At 27.7% G+C, this 7,500-nt stretch overlaps 1 protein-coding gene and 1 long non-coding RNA gene across 4 annotated transcripts in view; one reads left to right on the top strand and one right to left on the bottom strand.

Annotated features, from left to right (window-relative positions):
* LOC115223602 (protein Wnt-6-like) overlaps positions 1–7,500 on the top strand; it is an 89,723-nt gene that overhangs the window by 1,296 nt on the left and 80,927 nt on the right. The gene's annotated exons all lie outside the window — the stretch shown is intronic.
* Positions 1–7,500, bottom strand: part of LOC118767595 — a 169,249-nt gene that overhangs the window by 90,978 nt on the left and 70,771 nt on the right. The gene's annotated exons all lie outside the window — the stretch shown is intronic.

Here is a 7,500-nt window from a genome sequence, read left to right as displayed (position 1 = left end):
AGATGGGTGCGATATAAGTTTCCCAAGTCCTTTTGCAATAGCCCTGCAAGATGTCAAATGTTAGCGTATCATTGGCTGAGTTCCCTTTATTTATTGCATGTACTAATTTATATAACTTCTAAGTTTTATCCAATAATACGAGGAAATTACTTATGCTAGATATCGACAAATTCTTTGAATGACTATACGAATAATTGTTTTTAAATAAAATACATACCATCTAAAAGTATGAAATCTTCTAATATATATATATTTAATCTTTACTTAAAATACATTTGTTTTCTTAAGTTATTTTCCGTTTCACTTAAATCTTTTGAGGCATTTCATTACGCTTCAAAATTTAAACGTATTCCAAGTTAAGACACTTTAATTATAATTAAAATATTATTTACATTTTCAGCGAACTGTGATACAGTGGTTTCTTTTCTTACCCTGTTAGAGAGTTTTAAATATTACTATTTTTAAGACAATATTTTGTAGCTGTTTTATCTTTAAGTTTTGTTTTCGTTGCACACAGGAAATGTCGGGATAAAATATTTAAATTGCAAAATCCAGTGATAAAATACAATAAGACAAAATAAATGATTTCGAAGTTTTCTGCTTCTTAATTTTATGTTTATGATTTCATCTGACACTAATTTAAGAATAGCGTGTGTGCATATGTGTACATTTTGTATGTATAACTTAATTTCCTCACTGATTTCCTAAAGTAGCTTTCCTTCTAAATATATATATATTTTTGGTGTACATTTACTTAGAAATTTTCACGACAGAATACTATTTTCGAATATTCAATCGTTTCAAATATAAACGTCACAGACGGAAGTTATGTTACGACATATGATATATTTTATATTCCATATCGTCAACTGTCTTATAAACAGAATCTCATCAGACAACTTATACTTTGAAATGTCGAAAAATTAACGTTTTCAAGTAGTTTACAAATAATTTTTACGTTAATTAAATTTAATAAAAGTGACAAAGTTTGATAATTGTAAAATTAGCTGACGGAAAATCCACAGTAAGCGTGTTTGACGTGATTTCAAATTAAGAACAATGGGCTTAGATGTAAGCCCCCCACTTTCTCTCTCCATCTCTTTTTATCTCTCTCACACACATATGTACACACACACATACAAAAGCCCATTTTTAAAGTTTAAGTAAAAGCCCATATAGCATATATTCTTCTGTGTATAATCACCTTAACATAAACATTTCGCAATTCAGTTTCATTGACTGAATGTTACTCAAGTAATTAATGCGATAAATACGAAGCGAAAAAGTTATTATTACAGAGATACATTAGCATTCTGCAACTGAATATCGATCTATGGAATGCAACATTTGCATAGGGAAATGAAAAGTTCCTTCCAATTACATGCATATAAATATATATATATATGAATATGTAAATATAAAAATGTTTAAGTATATATACGTAAAAAATATGAGTATCTGTATATCAGCATTTACTCGTAAACATAAGTATGTATGTATGTATAGATATATATATATATATGTTTATATGTAGATGTATACATATATATATGTGTGTATATGTAAATATACATGTATGTATATGCTTAAGTATGTACATATATGGACATGTATGCATATATATGAAAAAATATATATCAACATATCTATGTGTATATATGTATATCTTTGTATGGAAATATATATCAACATATCTATGTGTATATATGTATATCTTTGTATGGAAATATATATATATATATATATATATATAATATATATATATATATACATATGCATGTATATATATATATACATATATAGACATATACAAATATACATAACATATACTATATATATATATCTATATATATATATATATATATATGGTGGTGCTATTAAGTTAGACATGGCCTGGGCCAATAATGGCCGAACCTATCAAAGTATCAAAGTATATATATATATTATATATATATAGACATATCTGTATATCTAGTTGCATAAAAATGACCACTGAAATGATTACATAGGCAGTGATCCTGCATGACCGCAGCCTATAAAGGGAAACATGCAAAAGACAGAGAATAAAATAAAATATATAAGAATAACGACTTTATATATATATATGTATATATAAATATATGTGTATGCATATTATATAATATATATATTATAAATATATATAAATATATATATATATATATATATATATATATAATATATATACATGCATTACATATATGTATATTATTTATATATGTATATGTATATATGTGCATACGATATATATATGTGTACATATATATAAGCATATGAGTATATAAATATATGTGTGTGTATTTTATATATGCTATGTATAATTGAATGCTAATATGTAGGTGTACATAATGATGTGTATTGTTATGCGTATGTTTGTATACATATATATATATATACATCTATATATATAATATATATATATATATATATATAGATATAAACATATCTTTGTATACTGATATAATGCATGTATGTATGCATATATATATATATACATACAGATATATATATATACAATTTATATATGCATATATATATATATACAAATTTATATATGCATTATATATACATACATACATACATATATATATATATATATATATATATATATATATGCATGTATGTATGTGCATGTATATGTGTATGCTTAAAGGAATGTGTCTAAGTGGATATTATTTGTATAGATGCATGTAGTATATACATATTTATATATATAATATATATATATATACATATATATAATACAGATATATATATATATACACATTTATATATGCATATATATACATACATACATATATATATATATATATATATATATATATATATGCATGTATGTATGTGCATGTATATGTGTATGCTTAAAGGAATTTGTCTAAGTGGATATTATTTGTATAGATGCACACGTATATGTATATACGGGTGACAAATTGTATATATCTACGTACAGATACATTTGGAGATATGCACGGAGGCTCATACGTATATATATATATATATATATATATATATATATATATAATCCACCGCATACTCCTGTACCAGTTTTTGTGTGTCTCACAAGAGGAGTCGATGCTAGGTGCGTGGAAACAATTGTTGTGATTAATAATATAACCTCGTATATTCCATCTTCTGACTTTTATTTGTTATATATATATATATATTATATATATATATATATATATATATATATATATATAATTATATATATATCTATCTATTATATATTAATATATTTATGTATATATATATATTTACATTTTATATTATATATATGTATATGTATATATACATACATACATATATATATATATATATATATATATATATGTATATATATATAATGTTTGTATGTATATATATATATGTATATGTATAATATATATGTATGAACATAAATATATATCAATATATGTATATATATTATATATACTTATAAATATGTATAGATGTATATATGAATATATTTATATATGTAAGTATATGTATATGTATATATATGTATATATATGTATATACATATATATGTATATATAGTATATATAATAATATATATATATATATATATATATATTATATATATATATATATTTATGCATATATATTGTTAGAATGGTAAGACAGCAAAAGAATGAAAGAGACCTCGATATTTTGTAAATAGAGGAATTTATCTGTAAATGTAATATGTGACAATTATTCGGTAGCCATGATAAAACTCCGAGTTTCGGATAACGAGGTGGAAGTCCACGCCGACATTTCTTCAGTTATCCGGACATATCATTTGAAGAGATGGCGGCGTGGATTTACACCCCGACATCCGAGACTCGGAGTTTTATCATGGCTACCGAATAATTGTCACATATTACATTTATATATATATATATATGTGCATGTTAGCCTATATATTAAATTTAATGTCAGTTTTCCATCCGTTTCTTTTCGATAGTATATGTTCGAATTGAACACTAGTATCTTTTATTGACATCCCCACCCAATGAATTTCAGCCCTTCTTGTGCCTCTAGTAAAAATTATTATTATTATTATTATTATTATTATTATTATTATATTATTATTATTGTTATTGTTGTTGTTGTTGTTGTTGTTGAAGTTGTTCTTGTTATTATTATTGATGTTGTTTTTATTATTATATTATTATTATTATTATTATTATTATTATTATTATTATTATTATATTATTCATTATTATTATTATTATTATTATTATTATTATTATTATTATTATTATTATTATTATTATCATCTTCATCGTTATTGTTATTGTTGTTAATGTTATCATAATTATCATCGTCCCGGAAGCAGCGCACCGGTGGAGTCGCTAGATCGACGGAATAGCGTCTTGCAATATTTTTTTCTGGCTGTTTGTGCTTCAGTCTGAGCTCCACAGGCTGTGAACCTTACTTTTCTTCTGCTCCGGATAGATAAAAGAAAATACAAATCAACCGCTGGTACCGAAGAAATCCACTAAGCTTACAAGTCATCGTTTCCTGAACAGTTCATATAATAAATTTCTAGTAGCGTTGTTCGGAGTACAGAGATTAATATAATCTGCCCTCGTACCTGTGTTAGAAACAGTTATTATTGGTGCTGTTGTTTGTTTTTCTACGCTGTGTTGAGTACTCTTCACTCATCTCTCTATATATACATACATGTTGACACACCGATGCACTCAACTCTCATTCTTACATCCACCCACCTACATACATAAATTATCTGATTACTTTTATAAATGAGAAGTAGACTTTGTTTATGGTATATCTTATGAAAAACAATTGTCTAGGTATGTTTGTTCTTTAGCACTGGACGTCTTGAAGGGACCTAGGCTTAACAGGGATTTTAGAAAACTTAAGACGCTAATATAATCTGAAACCACATTATACTCCGGAGATAACGATACGCTATATACGATATATGAGGACATCTCTCAGTATCTCTAATTTCTTCTCTCTCTCAAATTCTTTCTTTTTATCTACCTCGCTACTGCAATGACATCTATTCTGGGAAACTGGTTGGTTTTATACCTCCAAAATTCAGACATCCCTGAAACTCCTCGTCTTCCCATTTTTCGTCACTGTTTTTTTCTTTTTTTTTTCTTTTTTGGCGTCCAACTTTCAGCCTCGCATTTTCCACCATTCCCAGCCATTTCTACCTTTTCAGAACATCGGCCTTCTGGAGTCTTCTACCTGTAACAGTTTAACCGGATCATTAACAACATCAAGCTCACAGGCCACGCAGGGTCTGCAAAGGTTTTAGGTAGTGTTCACTGCATCAAACTCATCAAGTAAAATCTAGGAAATATCGCCACCATAAAGGTAGCGGTTAACATCACACAATTCATATTCGTCAATATAAGAGTAAACATGTGTGATTGCATCATTTGTATTGACGTTTTCCCTTATTCAATTCCTCTCTCAAATTCATAAGTATGTTAATCTTGAGATGTGACTAAAATCGTTTCAACGCTTGATCAGAATTTAGCGTAGGGGATTAAATAGCTAAGCATAGATCTCATCATGCTCAATGTCATCCAGTTGTTAGAATACTTCTCAGACTCTATTAATTAATTAATTAATTTACTTCTCTTTAGATGAAAGAAAAGTCAAGACTTCGAAAAGTCTCATGTACCTACTTTTTAAAGCTATATGATTGCGTTATTGACACATATTTTGATAACGGAGTGATTACTTTTTATGTGTACCATATAATCTCAAGATGAAAATTTCAAACCCATGTTCATACCTTTGAGATCTGAGGTATTTGTTTCATTAAAATGCATTGAAGTTAAAAGCGACTCCAGTTACATCTACATCATTGAGTCATATATCTAAATAAACAATAAAGGAATATTAATTCCTACGCAGTCGCAAGATTTTCAATTTATAGGAAAAATAGAACTTAATACTGCAAATCCAGTAGCTGTTAAATTAGCAGCTAACATATCAACACCCAACAACAAGAGCAATTTAATAAGAAAACTAATATTGATCTAACACATAAGTTTGGACGTCTATTGGACTTAACCATTAGTAAATCTTATAATGATGTGTTTAACTATATACATGAATTGTTTTTATAAAAATTAAGCTTCTCTCCTAATGTGATGCTATCAACTGTTGAAAATTAAAATTCATATCAATGAATCCTTTCAATTCTGAACAAAGAGGTATTTGAACTAGCAACAATGAAATTGTAAACAATTAAAAAAAATTTCACTTGCCCCTTACCCCATGCTTTTCCCTTTTCGATTCCCTGCAGGATGAAACTTCAGTACATAATTTTACAACTATCTGCTAACTGGAATATAATCAAAACAGTTACATTTACAGTACCTTAACAATCTCGCATTTATGTTTCTTCAATCAAGAAATGGCCTGTTTCATTTATAACAAAACATTTGAAAATCTTAAACATCATCGTATATTATGAGTAAGTGAGATATTAAATAGATATTATTAGGAAAAATTAGTTGGCAATTTTATCATTTGAGTTGTTACTAAAGTCCATTGTCTAGGGGAAATGGGATTCCATAATTTCTACTGAATATATAATGTCTAATGGGCATTCCATGTTAAGAACAGCATTTCTGTATAACGAATCGATTGTTATAAACATTTTAGCCCTCTATTTAAATCTTTCAATGAATGAAACTATGTGTAGTCGCTCAATTTGATGGAAATAACAGACAAATTCCCAGGAAGCACACCTACAATCCTAAAATAGAGAAAGAAATGTTTTAGACAAACTTACAATGAAAGTTAACGTAACAGCTGGAATGCATTGAACCGAATGCCCCAGCTGTCAAAGCAGACATGGCAGCTAAGCAAGAACGACAACAATTATAATCCACTGCGAACATTACCATACCTCTCTACTTAATCCAGTTCTAGCACCATCACAACTCCGTGTCTAATCTCCTATTAGCAATAAACACCTCTCTATATTATCGAAACTTTGCAGCCATAAATCCGAACCTAACACCACCATATAAACTATTGCATAACCAGCATTTAGGATTATCATACTTCGAAATCTAATCTCTTGTTAACACCACAGTAAATCACTTCTAATTCAGTGTTAGCACATCATTATTATTTATTAGATAAACTGATTGTAACACCATTAATTTTCAAAAACCTTTCCTCTTACTTCAAACACACCGTTATAACTACCACACTGTGAGCAACACCATATTATCGAAGGCTCATGGCTACACTATAACTTTTTTCCTAATCCCTTGTTAGTGATGTCTTCACTCTCTACATAATGCACCAGTGTAGTCCTAACACCTTTCTACATAATACATTGTCAGCAAATCCAATCCATATCTGTCGGACGAATCAACTTCACTCTTGTAAATACAGTTCTCAAAGACTATCTTTTTAGGATTGATGCACATATATCTACACACACACACACACACACACACACACACACACACACATATAATAAATATATATATATAT

The sequence above is a fragment of the Octopus sinensis genome, linkage group LG23 (assembly GCF_006345805.1).
Source record: "Octopus sinensis linkage group LG23, ASM634580v1, whole genome shotgun sequence".
Taxonomy (NCBI): domain Eukaryota; kingdom Metazoa; phylum Mollusca; class Cephalopoda; order Octopoda; family Octopodidae; genus Octopus; species Octopus sinensis.
The sequence above is the reverse complement of the archived record's forward strand: the minus strand, read 5'-3'. Positions and strand labels throughout refer to the sequence as shown.